The following is a 20,448-nucleotide window of genomic DNA, read 5'->3' on the forward strand; positions in this document are numbered from 1 at the left end:
GGCCTGGCTTACTTCACTTAATATAATGTTTTCCAAGTCTTTCCATTTCCTAACAAATGGGGTGATATCATTCTTTCTGATGGAGGCATAAAATTTCATTGTATAAATATACCATATTTTCCCCACAGTATAACCCCTGTTTTCCCTGTATTTGATGTTGGTGCCCTGAATCTTGTATATACATTTTTTATTTGTTTGTTTTAATTTGGGGAGGGGAAGGGAAATAACAAAACGATGAAATAAGGATACAAGTTGAGCCATTATAACAATGAGATGTACATGACACTATGTTGAAAATAAACTTTACAATTTAGGGGTGGGGGAGGGAGGAGTTGGAGAAGTAGGAAGGGAAGGGATGGTAGGGGAAAAACAAAGGAGGAGGTAACAATGCTCGACAGGAAATGTACTCATTATCTTATTCATGTAACTCTGTACAGTATTTTTACAATAAATATTAAAAAAGAAGAGTTACAATGATAAACTAAGTAGAAAACTGATTAAATGGAAAACTCCAAATATTTGAAAATAATTGTGGGTGGAAATAAATGGTATAAGGATTCTGATTTAGAAAAGGTGCAATGTTGGACTTGAGTTTTCTCTTGGTGGTGGATGTGTAATTAATAACTGACCACACCACAAAACAGCTTTGTGACCTACCTTGCTTAATGTAGAAGTGCAACAAAGAAAATAATGTGTTTTTGGAGAATTGTCAACAAGTATAAATTAACTCTAAGATTTACCGTAGATGAGTCTTACTTTTAGGAAATGATTTCAGAGATTTTTTTTTTTTTTGGACGCAGAAATTGCTTGGAATGTGTAAGTAAGATATGTGGATTATTGTGATCCCAACCTTTTAAGGACAGAGTGCTCCAGCTGATATTAAACAGTTAATCCAGCAATTCCAAGTGAGGGGATATTTTCCTATTCTTCATCCATACATGATTAATCACTCAAATGAGAAACTAATATATTTACCAATAACCTCAATAGAAAAGGTCTATTGTTGTGATTGAATGTTAATTTTGTTTCATATAAGAGATAAATGAAAAGCCAACACAAAAGAAATAAAGAAGTTGTGTCTTTGAGAGATTCTTGAAAACACTAATCAAGTATTATAAGTCTAATGAATGAAATGAAAAGGCTAATGTGCTTACTCATGCATAACAAAGCATGAGACCCAACAAGACAGGGACCAATGCCCACTGCAGATGGCAGAGATTGCTTCTTCCTGAATGATGAGAGTTAACTGCAATTCTTTTCTGTACAAATAATAAAAAAAAAATCAAGTAATTGAATTACTTGAAAGGATACAAAGATATACATAATGCATATAGAAATAGCACTTCTCATAAAACTTACTAAAATCCTTCATGTTTTAGTTTTCTAGTGTATAAGTGTTTAAAACATTTTCAATATCCTGGTCGACTACGAAATAGGAATATCAAGATTGTTCACAGCTATGTATCCAATTACTGTCAAACATAGTCACAGAGTTTCCTTCTTAAAAAAAAATCTCATTTTTAAGTTATAGTGATATTATATTTCACAAAGCAAAGTGGTCTTATGCTACTATAAAAAAAGCATTTATCTCCATTTTAACCCTTCCTATTTTGGTGAAAAATAAATGTTCAATGCAAAGGAATATGAATCCAGGACTAAGAATGAACAATGAACATTGGTTACCCATAGGAAAAATATTATCAGCTTTACTTCTTGAATTATTTGTTTCTGCTAAATTGGAGAAAACAGATGTTAAAAATAGATTGTGCTTTCCTTATAAATGTATATTTTTTACACTAAAAAAGCTTGTTCTTTCTAAAGTCACCCAAACAGAGAGAAAGAGGAACAGAGAGAGAAAGAGACTGAAAGACTATTTAAATGTGCAAGACTATAGTTGAGCAAACTCCTAAGGTGGAGCATTACCACACCAAATAACTAACAATAACCTTAATATCAGCTCTATCTCCTAGATACTCAAGTAATGAGTCATTTAGTTAGAAAAAAAAAAGAGGGGGTGGGTTGAGGATAAAAATCTAGCTTGGAACACAGGCAGGCCTTTTCTTGGTTGAATGGGTTCTACCACAAAGAGAGAGCTGGCTTTGCTGAGAACTGGATTGACAGGGGACAATGACGGCAGGTGTTCATTTGGTTGAGAATTCAGACCAAATTCACATTGGATTTGTTGTCTCCTGGCATTACCCCAAGGGTCTTGAAAGAGTTCTGCCCAAATGTTGAAAACTTAGTCGGTAGCTGTTTTTCAGGGATATGTAAGATTCTTTAATGAGAGATCAAATAAGAAACAAAAAAAATGATTTTGAAAAAATAAACTTTACAATAAAAGTATACTGTTGAGGAAATAAAAACTAAGTTGACATAAATTTCCATTTTCCACAATGGAGAAACTCTGAATTCAGACAGACTTTCCAATGCCAAGCCCTGCAACTTTAAACAAATTGGTGATTTTTGGAATCCAGACGTTCCTTATTTTAAAAGAAAGCCCTTTCACTGGAACAGTGTTGGATATGGTAGGGTTGTACGTGTATTTGTAAACATATAGGCATCTCTTGGAGGTAAAAGGAGGGAATATTAAAACATGCTTCAATGACAAGATTTTCAATTATATATTTTATGATTTTCATTTGGGTATTTTTATTTCCTGAACTTATGAATTATTATAAATTAATTTAAAATTATACACAAGTAGTGAATCACAAATATATCAACTTTATCAAAATTAAAATTTAAACTTTATAATATTATTTAAACAGTATTCTTCAGATTAACTTTTCAGAGTAATTTTCTTGGATATATGCATATAGACATACCAATACAAAATTTTAATATCTATATATGAATCAGCTTCTAGGAATACATATCCCCCAAACTCTTACTGTCATTATTTTGAGAAATATCATTTTTATAGGTATGATAATTGCTATTTATAGTTATTACACCTTAAATAAATTTTTATGAAATCTTTAGTGCTGCATTTTAGGGTATTAGTTTAAAAATTAGATTATATCCTATAGATTATTAACATTTAAATTTTGTAGAATATATATTTACAGGGGTGAGATATCTGAGCCAATAGCAGTTGGCAGAAGAAGATTATCTGTTCTAATGTGTTGACTGACATGTTATAGATCTGCCCAACTTTGTCATAGACATTGTCTATTATATACCTTATTCCACTTAAGAAACTTTCTTTCACTAATACTTTCATTAAATATTCTAATGAGTTGGATTTATTTTTGATTATTTGAATCTTTTTAAGGATCATTTTTAATTTTCAGTATGACCATTTCTAGAGGAGTTAACATTTTGGTTTTCTTAATTTCTCTATTTAGATTTTCTCTCTCTCTCTCTCTCTCTCTCTCTCTCTCTCTCTCTCTCTGTATGTATACTGGGTCTTGGACTCAGAAACTTGCACACTCAATTGACTTTTTTTATTCACAGATAGAGCTCTCCCACTTGCATCAAACCTTCCTTTCTGGCATTTTGCTCGTCAATAAACATCTGACAGACTGTTCAGCTTCAGAAGACCTAGTGATCTAGTATTGTAGGCATGACTCACTGTCAACCAGCTCATTTAGATATTCTTACTCTACATAAAAAATAATTTTTTACAAATTCATCTGTAATGAAGTGATTGGTGACTCTTCAAAGATACCAAGTCCTAATATCAGCTACATAAATTGTACCTAAAACTGTAAAACAGAAAAAAAAAACTGAATAGTATTTTTGTTTTAAAAATCAAATATTGTGGGCTGGAAAGGTGGATCAATGGTAGAGTGCTTGCCTTGTATGCATGAGGCCCTGGGCTCAATTCCTCAGTACCACATAAGCAGAAAAAGCCGGAAGTGGTGCTGTGGCTCAAGGATTAGAGCACCAGCCTTGAGCTGAAGAGCTCAAGGACAGTGCCCAAGCCCAGAGTTCAGGCCCCACCATCGACCAAAAAAAAAAAAAAAGATAAATAAAAATAAAACATTGTTGCAACCTCAGATAATAGTGCATAGCAGATTATTAGAGATCTTCAGAAATAGAATAGATGGAAAAGAAAAAAAAATGTTCATTTTAAAGAAACCTTCTTTATATATAATGATTTACATAGAAACCTCAAAGGGATTAACTGAAACAAATTAAGATATAAGAATGCGATGTACAAGACATCGAACTTTACAATTTAGGCCTGGGGAGGGGGAAGGGAGTGTAGTGGTGATAGGAGGGAAGGGATGGTAGGGAAAAACAAAGAAGAGGCAAAAGTGCTTGATAGGAAATGTACTCATTACCTTGCTCATGTGATTGTAACCCCTCTATACAGTATTTTCACAATAAAAACATATAAAAAAAGAACTGTACAGACTTAGCAATGGTACATGAAGTACCACATAAAAGCATATAACAAATGACATTATTTACAATGTAAATGACAATTATAAATATCTTAAGAAACAAAAAGTACCAACGTGCCAAAGAAAAAAAAATAAATACTAGTGATGATAAGAATGAATCAGTGGTGTTCTATACTATCTTGAGGTATAAGAATTTTAGGTTTGGTGATGGAGGTTTGTGAGAAATTACTACGTTCCAGTTTTCCGTTTCGGGAATATTATTTGTGGTTGTATGTGGAAGTGGTAAAACAAGTAGAGGAAAGTAGGAGAGGAGAGGGAGAAGGAGACAGCAACAGAGACAGAAAGTATGAAAGAAGAAAAAAGAAAGAGAGAGGAAGAAAGAGAAAAGGACTCCACAACCTCACAGAAACTCAGGAGTACAAAATTATAATCTCAGACTGCTGGTACTTCATTCACATGGAACTGCTATGTACTTTTTCTTAGTCATCTTTGGAAAACGTACATGGAATAACCAAGGAATTTTCTAGAATTTAAACCTTAGAGGCTGGAAAAATGACAAGTCAAAATAAAGCCAATCCTTCAGGCTAGATGCAGAACTTGCTGAATAGTAGGTGGAAATTAGCATGTAGAGTTTTGAATACAGAGACTCTTGCAAACAGTCTTTACATATAAGCCAAGTCCTTGGGACTTATTTAATTTTGGAGAACCTTTTACTGGATGATAATAATTAGCATTTAATGTAATTAGCTACTCTCATTTTTTTTTTACTTTCCCTTAATTTTCCCACAAAAAAAGCAGTCAAGTGTTTACTGTCATGCTATCTTTGCCACCATATTACAGAAGGCAGTGACATATAAGTGAGATATTGGTTCCATGTGAGATAAAATTTGCCTCCAACTTGACATGCCTTTCCCATTCTTGAAGCACCCCTTAGAAAAGCCCTCATTTTACACTAGGGGACATTACAGCAAATGGTGCACTGTTATAGTTGGAAGGCTCCTTAGCACGCACACACATGCACACACACAGACACACACACAGACCCTACACAAAAGGTTATGAAAATCACATACAATCATTCAGACTTCTGGAGTAAGTATATCCAAGCTATTTCCACATACAAATCTAATGGAAGGATGTGATCGCTTCCTCACTAGAGGGGATGAAGAGAATTAGATGAAACAGATTGCCTTGGGAGAAAGAGACATCTAGTCCCAGGCAACTTCTCATGGAGACATCCAAGAATAAAGTACTTCAATTCTACTAATTTCTTTCTCTCCTCTTCTCAAGAGATGAGAAAAGTTGTAAGGATGCCTTCTTTATTTACAATTATGTGACTGCTAGGATAAAAATGCTTACTTATCTACATTTTTCTTTGACTCAGCAAATTCTTGACTTGTATTTGTTAAATGAAAGAGCATACATTTCTCTCAGAGAGTATTTTTGCCTTTCCAAACCATTTTTATTAGCAGATGCTAATAAAATAGAAAATGTCACTCCTTCTCATAAAAACACAAAACAGTGCCTGTCTCTGTGTTATAGCCCAAGTTGCCTTCAAACTCATAAGACTCCTGCCTCAGCTTCCCAAGTTACTGGGGTTATAGGTACTACCCCTGGCCCAGAGCACTTATTTTAATTAAAATGTTCTACATTTGGTGTATTAAACATCACAAAAAAGCAAACCATATAAAGTATAATTTTTGATCAAATTTAAAAATAATCCAAATGATTACATTTATTATTTAAGATTGATAACTAATGGGAAAGACCTAGTAATAGGTAACAGGGAAGTCCATGAAATTGCCATTTATCACAGCTCGAATAACAGCTTAGGCATGAGACCATGATTTGTCTTTCTATGTAGGATCAGTGAGAAAATATATGCTAATGTGTCATAAGCACAGAGGTTGGTAATTTGGTAGCAAAGAAACAGTTAATATCGTGATTGTTACTGGAAAAATGGGTAAAATTAAGGCTTCAAGAATTTCAACTTTGTTGAAAGAGTAATATCTAAGAAGCATTAAACTCATAACTTACAGAATTATAACTCCCTTGTATAACTCCTTTATAATGTCAACCATTGGTATATTAACACAGTATCCATAAGCTTTGCCAGGGAGTATTTTGCATATTCTACTAGTATCTATCAAATAATGTTAAGTTACAGTGTTTTTCAAACAACTGTTTTTCAAACTATACATACCTATATGTGTGTGTGTGTGTGTGTGTGTGTGTGTGTGTGTGTGTGTGTGTGTGTGTGTGTGTACACTTAAATGGCAAAAGAAATTATTACAGCGTGTACTTTTCTGAGGCTTTGAAAAATTAGGTCAATACCATATATTTTACACTGCTTTTGCCATGGGACTCAACTAAATTTCAGTGCTTTGATATTTATTATCTTCAATAATCAAGTGATCTTTTTCAGGTAATACAGAAATATTGGATCTGTCAATTAAGTCTATCTACATTTGGTTGGGTCATTATCTTATTCATGTAATCTGAAAAATGCTGTAAATGTGTTGAATGTTTTTCATGTCATTTTAGTGAATCTGTAAAGAATACTTATGAATACTTTAAGGCTCAAAGTAATAACACATTTCATCATGTCAGCCTAGAAATAATGCTTATGCTCATAACCTAAATGCATGTGGAGTCCTCATGAAAGTCACCAGTGTTACATCATTGATATTGGGAATGGGCACAGTGTGAATGGCAGCCAGGAAGCCAGGATACCATAGGAGGAATGTGTGGTGATACAGGAGGTGGGGAACTGAGAAGAAAATAAAACAAAACAAATCTGCCTACTATCTGAAGCAAGAATGGAAATAGATCTCAGAGGCCAGGAAGGAAATTATCCTTTTTCCACTGAAGCTGAAGGTTATATTGGTTCAGAGCCTTTAATAGTTTCCTGGAACTTGAAGCGGAGCCAGTTTAACTTCCATAGCAACTGTTTGGAAGTAAGACTAGTTAGAACATTAAAAAACAAAACAAAAAACAGAAAAAAATTCTGCAAGTGCCCATTGTATCAAATTTGGCATTCCACATCAAGATGGAGAATACAAGCATACAGCTTTCATCTTATTTATAAAGAATCAAATACTGCTTTAGAGGAAAAGAAATCACCGAAGCTTATTTGGTTTCTATGACTCAACATACCTCATCAAGTTAGAGCAGCCAAAAACAAAAAACAGAACATACGTGTCTGATGTAATGTAAAAGCCACACACCATCTCCAAGAAATATTTCCAAAAAGATTATTAAACCTTTACTATAGGTATGATTTTCCAAATATGGTTATTTTATGTATGTATAAAAAAAAACACGTGTGTCCTGTCTGTCTCAAAGTAATAGCATATAGTGTATATATTTGACTCCTCTTCTACTAGGACAGTCAAAGGCCTGGGTTAATAAACAAATGAAGGCTGGATTACTGGGTTGTTGTTTTTTAACTACTCATGTTCTCCTCCCACCACTTTACAAGGATATGTATGTAATTTCTGGAAGATAGTGGACACTTTGGAAACATGATAACCAGAGCCATTTTTGAGGAAGAGGAAGCTTGACTTTTTAAAACAATTGAAACCTACTCTACCAGCTTTGAACTGAGGTCCTGTTACCCTGGAGAAAGAGTCTACACTGGGGAACTTTGTTCTGGCACCATGAAACCAACAGTCTTCACTGAAAGGAATATGGATACTCTTCCTCTTAACATCCCATTCCCCTGGGAACTTGAAATTCTTGTGTATACACAGTATGTAAACGTTATTTCCATGAAGTAATGCACTCACTTATTTTTCTCAGTGGCTAAAATTATGAACTTTATATTTATACTAAGATATGCAATTTCTAAAGGATCTTCTGATAAATTATATATTTTGACTTCATTAACACTGGGTAAATTAGATATTTGACCTTTCAAAACAGGAGCAGGGGAGATGTTAATGTTTCTATTTTGGAAAGAAAATGTCTATCTAGGTTTCAGGAGCTTTCACAAGATTATATAGCTTTTCAGAAGTTAGTTTAGTCTTGATTTCCAATTTAGGATTTGATTCCCTACTTCCACACCTAGACTAGAAATGTAAATCCTTCACTTGATGATAATTTTGATGAGAAGAAGAAGCATCTCTGTTTTTGTCAAATATATTCTGAAATCTATTATGGCTAACAACATTAACATTTTTTGTCATATTTCCTAAAACAATAAATATTTAGAAAATAAGGAGAAGCTGCTTATGTACATAATTCTATTCTTAGCCTAACCTTACATCTCATTTAATTAACAATGTGGTAAAACCATAATGATGTTGGTATGTTCATTTTATTTTTATTTTTATTTTTTGCTCTGGTACTGGGGGTTGAACTCAGAGTTTGGGGAACTGCCCCTTAGCTTTTCATTCTCAAAGCTGGTTCTCTACCACTAGAGTCACAGCTTTACTTCTGTCTTTTTCAGTAGATAATTGAAGATAGAAATCTCACAGTTTTTCCTGCCTCCTCTGGCTTCAAATTGTGATCCTTGGATATCAACCTCTTGCATAACTAGAATTACAGGCATCAGCCATTGATGCCCAAACATTGTTTGTTTTTAAATGATAAACACTTGCGATTATTCAATAATAAATGCCATTTATCTTCAAGAATAAATGCCATTTTAAGTATTCTTTCATGAAATCCTAATTCTTAAAGGAATCTGAGGTTGGAGTATGAGTTGGGGAAGGAAAGGAAGATCTGGTGTAGAAGTCATATTTGGGATTGAAAATCCTGTAGAAAACATCCATACATAACTATAACCCCTCTGTACAGTATCTTTATAATAAAATGTATTAAATAAAAATATCCATACATAACCCTATGAAACATAGATCCAATGCATTTGTGTTCCTGGGAAATCTGTAATACTCATGATCATAAAATCTTAAAATTCTAAATATTAGACACATAACTTTGTCATTTATACATAATTTAAAATTTTGTGATGGTGATAAATGGTTAAGACCTATAACCCTTAAATGTTTACAATGTCTACAACTCTACCTGTGATAAGACATTGATCAGGAAACACAACTCCCTGCTACTGCCTTTGTTCAATTATCTATTCAATTCCTGTGTGTTGCACAGAGAAAGTAAAAATAATTTTTAGCCTGGTCTCTATAGAACAGAACTATGTGAGAAACAATGTAGTTTTCCAAAGAGCTACTTGTGAGAGAGAATATTCTTTATCTGGGACATACCTTGTAAGACTGTCATCAAGACAAAAGATCAAGACATATGAAGGTAAGTTCCAATTTGGAAGGTCCAGAAATGGGAAAGTATGGAGAGGACAGGTAATAGAAACATCATTTTTTGCAGAATAAAAGTTTGCTGACTCACTTTTTAAATTCAAAACTTTCTCCAATATAGAACTGCAGTTGATATTCTTTAAAACAGTTCAGTCTCTTTATTTGTTTTAAATATTGAAAGCTGTTATTCTCTGAAACTTCTTTCTGTGAACATCCATTTCTTATGATAAAATATCCTAGAAGAAAGAAAATGTAGAAAGCTTCTCCTTGGATTAGAATTGAGTATATACCAATGGTTTGGAGTTGTTACTCAAACCTTCTCTGGGCCAATCTATGGACTTGGTTATCAGTTGATGAAAGTTCAATTCTCTGCCTTTGTTCTAGATTTGGTGCCTAACCTGTAACTCATTTAGTTGGGTGCAAATTTGCATTTAGAATGTTCAAAACTCCTCTGAACTCAAATTGGCCAACTGTACTTCACACACACAGACAGATGAAGGATGTGCTAGATATTCCCTGGTCTTCTCAAAACTGTACCATGTCCTCCCTCTCTCTGCTGAAATTAGAGAGTTCTCTTCCTCCATCGCAAAACTATAACTCACTTGTGCTTAGTTTCTGTACCTTTTTAGTCTCTCTGAAACCACATTTGCTTCCGGTTTTCATACTTTCTCCCCCTATAAGTCCCCCCCCATCCTAAAATTGCTTCGTTAGAAATAATCTAAACAAAACTTTAATCTCTTATTCCTGCCAAATGTCGTCATTGCCTGTTTACCACAAATGTCTAAAACATAGTGACTACAATTTTTTATCTTCATTTCCTTATTTCTTCTGACTCTAGCCCATCATAACTGTGTTTCTTCTTTCCTACTTTCCATCTTCTTTCCTACTTTCCTTCTTTCCTACTTAAAGTACTACGTCTGTCTTGTCTCTGTGAGAAAATAATGGTTTAGTGAAAGAGACAAACTAATAATAGTGATATAGAAAACATTCAATAAAAATTATTTTTCTTCATTATATTTGATCATGTGAATCTTCTCACTGGAAATTTATTAAGAAAGTGTGAGATGTGTGACTTCTCACATTATGAGATCTTAAAATATCTTCTTATGTTATCTTTTAAATATATCAACATTTACTTGTATGATACATACAATCTATTGACTTGTTTAGAAATAGAATATTTTTGTAGCTTTATACATAAAAGTGATACAATTATGTATTTTGATCTATTTTGTCCTTTTCCAGTTTTCTTAAAATGTAAACATTTGAAAATATGTAACATATTTGTGTCAAGCCTTTTATGGATGATATTAGGACATACCTTATTGAGAGTTTTGATGTGAGGAGAAAGTTATTAGTTCTTAAAATTAAAAACTCATCTCAAATCACCAAACCTCAGAGATTTCATGCATTACTTTCTGAATCCCCGAAATATTCACTTCCAAGCCTAGAGTTCTATATAATATTCCATCTTCATTCAACTTTCTGCTATAACTCATCTATCCTGATGAAATCAGGTTCAATGCTGACAGCCTTGAATGCTCTTTTGATATCTCAAGTATGTGTTTCCAAATCCAGAACTTATATTGACATGCAGCTATCAAGATAAAAATTTCCACTTAACATTCCCCTAAAGCAGACCTTTCCTTAATTTTTTCAATCAGTGATTTTACTGCTCCAGTTCTAATTACCAAGGCTGAGGATTAGAACTATTTTTTATTTGCCCTTTTCTGTCCTATGGAGAACACGCCAGTCTTGGTCAGTTGAAGTCGAACTTAAATTCCCTTTGTTCTGGTGTTTGTTGAGATCTGGTTACCACCAACTATATTACTTACAAGACACTCCAAGTGATTTTTCCTGTAAGAAATCTGCCACACTTCTACAATCCATCCATAGTGCCCACTCCATGACAGTGGAATCTAAAACTCAAGGCTTAGCTTCTAAAGATGGCCCACTCTACTACTTCACGTACATTTCCTCTAAGACCTTACTTAAATATTGACAAATCCTTAAATATATTCTATGTATGTAGTCTTATAATTCAGTCCTTGTAGTTAACAAATATTTAATTCTGTGACTTCAAAATAAAGTAGTACGAAATCTAAAAATAAGATCCCTGGTTATCTGCAAAAAGTCATACAAATAGGTTTAAATCATTTTTATACTTCCAGTAGCCATGAAATTCCATAATAATATAATTAAATATCATATGGATGTGGAAATTAAAGAGTTAAACTTGAATGAGTTGGAAAAAATTAATTAAGTATTTGTAGATTATATTGTATGATAATAAGTAAAGTCAAATTTTATAAAAGGTACAACACCCATGTGTATTTATGTAGACATACTATTTAAAAATATATCTACTTTGAATATTTTATGCAACATTTGAGAGGTATATTTGCCTACCATTACTGTTTCAGATAAAATAGATTTCTATCCATTTTTGGAAAAATGATTCTGTGATTAGGCTCAAACTATGTATTTGATAATATTTATATCAGTAGATTATGGATTAAGAATATAGTTCCATATTTCACATTGTTATCTGATAACTAAAAAGGAAGAGACAGTAATTCCGTCCTTTTAAAGTTTGTTGTCTTATAGAAGTTTTCCTTAAAAGAATATACTAATAATTTAAAATTTCCATCATTTATTATGTAGCAATTTATCTTGTATGGCTTATGCAGTATTTGAGTAAGAGTTTTATAAAATGACCAGATTGTAGATGTCTAGCTCAAAATGTATGAACAGCTTCTAGCAGTCTCCATTTAATTGTTCATATGAGATCATATTTTCTGCTTTATACTGATTTTAATTCAAGTTCCTATTATGCAAAGGGCGAAAAGTAATCATTTTTCTTTCAAATGTAGTAATATAAAGTTAAAAAAATATTTTCAAAGTCTTACCAAATTAGAAATGTTTCTAGAAATGGCTTTTCCTTGTTATGGGTTGTCTTATGAACAAAATATTGTAGGACATTCTGAGTGGAAATGTTTTGCCAGGCAAAGCCTGGCTCCTTCATTCCTGACATCAGCTATGCAAAGTGAATGGAGGGGTGAATGCTTCTATGACTTTTTCCAGATATTCAAAGTAACACATTTGTAAAGCACTGCTTTGCTTCTATGATGTAGTTAAATTATTTTATACGTGGCAAATTATCACTGTTCTTTTTCCCCTTAACCTGAAATGAAAAGTCACAGTCTGTATCTCGTTTGACTAGCATTTGCAGACTCTAAGGATCTCTATGGCATGTAGCTTTAATATAAAGTTTTCTTCTCAGGATTAGTAATACTACTTCAAGAAGGCTTCAAGGAAAACAAATGTTTTCTGAGGTAGTTAGAGGTCATTTATAGAATTATTGATAACTATGACAATCACATTGTTGATTATGATTTAAAAGAAAAGCCTAAACATATTCCTATTGTGTTTCAAGTTGACCCAGGAGTTTGTAGATGTACTGTCACTAATCAGGTCCAATGTGGCACTCAGAGAGCAGTCCCTTTGGACACACACAATGGGAAATACCTTAACAAGTGAACCCACAAGAAGCTATAATACCATTACACAAAGAGAACTTGAATAATGGTCAACAAATGGCTTTTTCTAAATGCATTATTTGTCACTAAGTATGAAGCCATTATAATAAGAAACCTTTTGTGCTTGAAAAGGGTATGCTGCTCAGTAAAATATTTATGCTTTTAGAAATTACAGACTATGTAGCTTATCCACAACAATTTCCCTGTTATTACATAAAATTGTAAATTATTTCACTTAAATTATTAATGCAATTGAAAAAATTTTTCAGGCTACTAGGCTTTTGAAAGGACAGTAAAATAAGATGAAATAAAACCAAGATGACAATTTCAGCATTTAAAATCTACACACGATAATTCAAACAAATGTTATGACATTTAAGATAATGAAACCCTTCATTTATTCTACTATCTGGTATGAGTTTTATTTCACATATAAGGAGTCAGAACAGATGTCCAAATATTGGAATGCCAAAAGAAAGTTAGGGCATATCGTCATTAGTACCCTTAGAGCAGCCTGCAGCATTTTTTAAAACTGGCATGCATTACTCCAAAACAACTATTCAAAAATCCATCCTAGGAACCATTGCTACACAAAGCAGTCCTAAGACAAAAAAGAAAACAATGAAGCGCAGTATAACCATTTTAGCTATGTAAGCTGCATCTTATTGACAAATCATTCGTTGCAATCAGCACATGATTAATTGCTAATTTGTTGCTAAATTGACCAGAAAGAGATTACAAAAAAAAGAGGAAGAAGAAGCCAAACTGCAGGCTACTGTTAAAGAGGAAAAACTTACATTAAAAATTATTGGAGAGTTTTTATTTTGTAGCAAGTTAATTCTAATCAATAGGCGTATTGACTTCACAGTGGAAAAATGACTTCCTTAAAAAGCAGAGGTACCCATTATTGTAGACATTTGAATTAATATTTAACCTACTGACTTGCACTTTTAAAAATTTACTGAAGTAGCATTTTCTTCTTACCTTTAACAAACAGTCCATGTTTTATCTAACATGTACATACATATTGCTTTTCAATTTCAAGTGGAGATGGCAGAAATAATGTTCATATGTTCAAACTTATAGCATAACTGGCCCAAGCAATTTGTTCTTGGCTTTTGGAAAATAAACATCAGTGGCAAATTCAAATTATAAGGGATGAGAAGATATGTAGGTTGGTATGACTATTTGCTTCAAAAGTACACATGGTTCTTATTTCCAGACAGAGTGTACCTTAGGGCTTCTTCTACTTCTGAGAGGTATAGAAACAAAATGAAAGAAAGACAAGAGAATAATCTAATGCTACAATTTAACAGATAGTCTGCTTAAAGTGGCCATTTTCTAATCAAATTAACTTTTCAAGTTATTTCCTGAACAAATGTTTATTGATCACCTATATGTACTATATGCCAGACAGTAGGCTGGTTCCAAGATGGCAAAATTTGATAAAATCTCAGCCCTATGCTTAAGAAAAAACATGAGTTTTTAAAAATATCTTCTTTTCTCTTATGTCTATTTTTCTTGAACCTTATTGGAATCAGTTAATGACAAAAAGTGAAAAATTATCCTGAAATTCTTCAAAATGGATGCACCATTTCTGCCATACAGCTAAAAACAAGTAAGTCTAGCTACTTCACAAAGACAACAATTTAATTGTTGCTACTAAAGTTACTTAGATGATTATTCAGTCTCATTATTTTTTTTCCACATGAGTATGCATACTGGGCCAGGCAAGAATAGTTCACTCTTGTATGTCCTGGCTAATTAGGATCTTTAGTCCTACTAGGATCTGAAGGATCAGGTTTAAAGCCAACTTGGAAAGAAAAGTCCAAAAAAATGACCTAAAAATAACCAGCAGAAAGCAGTGCTAGTGGTGGGACCCAAGTGGTAAACTGCCAGTCATTCAAGCACAAGATCATGAGTTTAAATGTCAGTACTGCCAAAACAATCGAAAGTTAGTATACTGAGAGTAGTTGAATTCTAACCATTGGGAGAGTGCCTAGGTGAGTGTCTTTAGTTTTATCCCTAGTCCTCCATTGAGATGGTATTACAGCGTGGGACTGATTTTACATGCACTTTGATAGTCCATCCCCTCTCTCTTGGTCAGCAGTGTGCTCCACCCAGGACGATTAACAGAATGTGTCACCTTTGTGCAGTTGCTGCTGGGGGACAGAGAGCTTCGGCATCCTCCATTGCATGACCTAAAGAGTACATTTTCTAGAATACACTTAGCACCTCTAAGTAGCAATGGTGGGTGCAGTGTGTAGCACTGCAACATCACAGCATGAAGCCAGTTCAATTGCCTCCTCTGTTCTAAGAGAGGTTGATGTCCTCACTTTGATGTTTAAAATAATTGTTTCACGTTGTTGAGTGCCACTCTGGGAAAGACAGTGGATATTGTAGCATGAGCGAAACCCAATGCTTGCCAGGTATGGTGATACACACTTGTAATCACAGTTATTTGTAAAGTGGCTATCAGGACATTACAGTTCAAGGCAACCTTGAAAACAGTGACACACCATCAACTAACAAGCTGGGTATGGTCGCATGGCTGTTGGTAATCAGCTAACTGGTAGGCATAGATAGGAAGATCAAACTCTGAGGTCAGTCTCAGGCAAACATGCAAAACCCAATCGGAAAAAAATACTAAAACACAAGTGTGTTGAGGGTATGACTCAGTCAAAGAGCACCTATCTGCGTTCAAATCTCAGTTCCACACCCCTGAAGAACACATTTAATTTAATATGCATAGTCAATTGTTATTTTTAACTATACATTTCTTTTGCTGTAGGCTTATTAATTTTTGTGTTTTTTAAATAAATAAAAAACATGCTTTATGAAACATTTTAGTATACAAATATGATTCACTTAACACTATGTAACATCTTCTTCCTTAACTTGTGAAAGTATCTTGTAAAGCAAGTAAACATTGTCTTAGAGAAGCAATTTGTCTCCTTACACATTCTCCTTAATAACGTTTGTTAAATATGCTTACTTTGCTTAAATGCCTTAAGATCTCATTAAAATATATTCACAAACTTAAATGTTCCAATTTTTAAATTGCTCTGCTAAGAATACATTAATATAACCAGTGCAATTAACACATAGTATTATATAATTACAGTTACACAAACTTGAGAAAAGAGGATAGGTAACATGCCCTGGAATTTTAAAAACTTAAAAGGTTTTTAGGGTCAGGCTCAGAGATTTAGAGACTAACACAACCTGTATAAATGTTCATGAAAAAGCAAGAATATAAATATATGAATTAAAATGTAAGCATTTTATTATGATAAATCATCTTGATCAGTCTATGGAAAGTAATTTTAATATATCTCTCATTTAGTTTTCTCTATTGTCTCAAAACATGTACTAACCTGTGAAGTAAGTTCTACTCCTTAACCATAAACACTAATAGACATTTGTGCGAGACCTGAAAAGAAAGCTAAAACAAACTTGCATTTTACATTGAGAAATTTAACTATAAAATATTAAAAATTATGTTTTACATCATGCAGTGACATATAGTTTCTACATGGTCCCTGAGTTTACCTCAAATATGAGAAATGAATGTAGGCATATAGGGAAGATCAGGAAAGAGGAATTCCTTGAAAGCCATTATGGCTGAAAACGACTTGTTCAGGTGGAAGAAAAATGTTGGGGTGTAAATAGGAAGGCTTGTAGAACATGAAAGTAGAGTCTTACTTTCATCTGATTAAAATTTGAATTCTCCTTGTCACTTATTGAACAGAGGGAGGAAAATATTTCTAAGAATTAGATCTCGGGGCTGGGAAGGTGGCTCAGTGGTAGAGCGCTTGCCTTGCAAGCATGAGGCCCTGGGTTCTATTCCTCAGCACCACATAAGCAAAAAGAAAAAAGCCAGAAGTGGTGCTGTGGCTCAAGTGGTAGAACGCTAGCCTTGAGCTGAAGAGCTGAGGGATAGCACCCAGGCCCAGAGGTCAGGCCCCACGACCGGATCCCCCCCCCCCCCCCCAAAATAGGTCTCATTCTAAAAAACATACCTTCATGATTCTGCTCTAGATAATTTTACTATTATGAAAGATAAGAGGTTTGTATAAGTTTTGTATGTGGTAGAATATAGCAAATAGAATTTCAGATCTATTATTGCTCGTACTGGCCATTTTGTGTCCAGAATATAACTTGTTTCTGGGTTGCCCTGGTTGACACTTATACTCATTATTGTAGCTTGAAGGTAAGAATGATCAACTTTTGTCAGAAAGCAAAACTTCTGTTGATTTAAAAAGATCATTCATTTTATAATATTTTTATTTATTCTGAATAATATTAATAGAAAAAAAGGCAAGTTGCTTTCTATATAATCAATAAAGACATCACTATTATTGTCTACCAATATCAGCTCTCAAAGGTCCATTTTGATTGGTTACTATTCTCTTTTGGACCAAGTATTCTTGAATAGCAAAATGAAAACTGACATATCAGACACAGGAAGGTAATCGAATAACAAAACCATAATTGTGAGGTCCTACACCATCTCATTCAAAATGCATATGCACAGAAATGGAGTGAAATGTCACAACCAGAATGGTTTACAAAAAATGAATGAGTAGCCTGGCGCTAGTGGCTCAGGCCTGTAATCTTAGCTACTCAGGAGGCTGAGACCTGAGGATCGTGGTTCAAAGCCAGCCCAGGCAGGAAAGTCTGTGAAACTCCTATCTCCAATAAAAAACACCAGAAAACCTGAGGTGGCACTGTGGCTCAAGTGGTAAACACTTGCCTTGAGCTGAAGAGCTGAGGGACAGTGTCTAGGACCAGAGTTCAAGCCCCACGACTGACAAAAAATAATGTAATGACTGTTAAATCTCTATGAAAACTATTTCTGGTTTTGTTAATGATATTATCTTAAATTTTTGTGATGTGTAGAAAAAGAGGTTTCCAAGCATGCATCATAAAGTTAGGGATATACAAGACTTTATGTCAAATAAGAATATGTTATGAACTATCTTTACATTCACATTTAACACATAGTAGTAGAGAATTTTTTTAAAAGTCCTTTTGGAAAGTGAACACCATCAAAGAATTCCCAAGATAAAAACTGAAAAATGTATATACAAGTAGCAGGGCACTGGAATCAAATACAGTGGAAGTGACAATCTAGGCTTCACATCTACTACTGGGGGCTCTTAGAAAGCTTGCTTGGGGAACCCTGGCTCCCATGTAAGAAATCCAGCTAACCTGAGACTTCTGTACTGTGAGAAGACACAGAGACCTTTTCACCTTGGAGAGAATGAAGGCAAGCAGAAGGCATGTGTGTGAAGAAACTATTTTGGAATTGATCATGCAATACCAACTACCAGAGTTAGTGCCAATAAATCCAAGAAGAAACTCCTCATTTTGCATTTTCCAAATGGCCACCTTAAACAATTCTGAGCCAAATAGATGGCTTCTGTAAGCCTTTACATTTGGAAGTTGTGTTTGCCTTGGGAATAGATTATTCTTAAGCCATACTCCACTATGCTGTCTTTGCAGTATTCTGAAATATTATGAAAATAGTTATTTTCTGGTAATAATATGCTATTTGTGAATGTTGGGACCCTAAATATAGATGATATAAATATAAAAATCATAAATTTTGACTATATTTGTGGGTGGGATTTGTAATTCCTGCTGAAATTACATTCTTGAAAATATGATGTTATTTGAACTCCCTATTTCAATGCAATCACTCTATACCAACAGTTTTATCACAGTTTTTACCCCAATACAACCTCTCTCGCTCCTTACGCTAGTCACTTAAAGTTAAACACAAGTTCTACCTTTTGGGATAATAAATTTCATAATATTCTTTTCATTCACCCAGGACATTTCTGCATCTCAGCTGGAGCCCTTGCTGGACAGCCTCTCAAGGGTCATTTAACTTACAGAAAGCTGAAGTCAACAGAAGTGTGCCACTAACTAGCTGAACAATTGAAAGCCTGTTCAACTTTTTATATTCTCTCCAGGAATAAGTCCTTGTCTTGGGTTTCTGCTCTTGCATTACTCACCAGAATCTTACTTGTTTAAATGAGAAATGTATACACGTCTCTACCTTTGTCATTATGTGGCAGCTCTAATACTCAAGCATATACTTCTTATCTATTTCAATAGCTGTGTAAGATCTAGTAAACCTACTTAGCATTAATTATCCTTATAAAGAGACACTAATAAAACATGCTTCTTAAAAAAATCCTTTCAAAAACAAATGCTGTATTTCTGTCTACAAAATCTCCAGGGAATTGTTTATTGCATTGTTCTGGTGAAGGTGAAGAGATTATGAATTTCACGTGATTCTTTCCCTTTCATCTAACATTGTGTGGGTTCTTTACATGATCTCATTTATATTTTCAATTTTTTTTTATTTTTTGTGAATATTTTCAATTTATATTATGATCTACATTCGTCATTTTTATTGAAGACAAAATATTTAATGATTTACTTAAGTTGGAAGCACTATTGGGAGAAAAAGTGGAGTACTAGCAGTTGTATCCATATTTATCCATCGTATTCTTATTGCAGAAAGGTTTTTCAAATGAAATTACAGAAATGTTTTTCTTAATCATGAAAATGATTAAGACTGGCTCCTAGATTTACTCAATAGGTCTTGGCTTGGGCCAGAAGTCTCCATGCTACTTGCTTCTGGGTTCCAATTGTTTCCGGTGCAGATGGCTGAGAAACTATATAGCAGAGCATCGACAATGGGAATGGGATTCAAGGCAATTCTCACATAGTAATAAGATGGAAAGAGTTTAGAGGGCCAAGTCAGGTTAGAATTTACTTTTTTCAAAAGTCCAAAGGAGTGCCAACTGAGGCTTGATCTAGACATTGACATTAGGGATAGTAAGTTGGGGACAGATGGAAACTAAACCAGCTATTAACAAGGTCCCCCAAACTTCCTTCTATTAAAGCTGCCTTAGAAAATGAAAATGAACTGTTGTAAGCACTAAAACAAACACGACCAAAACGATGTTTTCTTAACTGAGAAATTATGATGTGAAGTTATGTTTGGTATCTAAATGCAAATTTTGCATGTAGGCTGCATTTATGGAAGAACTGAAAACAACCACAATATACTATATCATAGCAGAAACAAAACAAACTAGCTGTGCTTGGCATAGCAATGATAAGCCCTTTAAATTAAATCTTTATGCAGATTCTATTTTACACTCTAAACTTTTCGTGGAGCCTGTGTAATTCAGATGTGTAAACCAACAAATAGATATGCTCTGTGTGTGGAGTAGCTGGTTTGGGTACCAGCTGGCTTGG

The 20,448-nt window shown here is 33.8% G+C and overlaps 1 protein-coding gene across 6 annotated transcripts in view; it reads right to left on the reverse strand.

The window, feature by feature from the left end:
• Nucleotides 1–20,448, reverse strand: part of Dgkb (diacylglycerol kinase beta) — a 547,855-nt gene that overhangs the window by 261,187 nt on the left and 266,220 nt on the right. The window lies entirely within an intron of this gene.

Source organism: Dipodomys spectabilis, unplaced genomic scaffold, assembly GCF_019054845.1.
Source record: "Dipodomys spectabilis isolate Male_0828 unplaced genomic scaffold, ASM1905484v1 ptg000190l, whole genome shotgun sequence".
NCBI classification, from domain to species: domain Eukaryota; kingdom Metazoa; phylum Chordata; class Mammalia; order Rodentia; family Heteromyidae; genus Dipodomys; species Dipodomys spectabilis.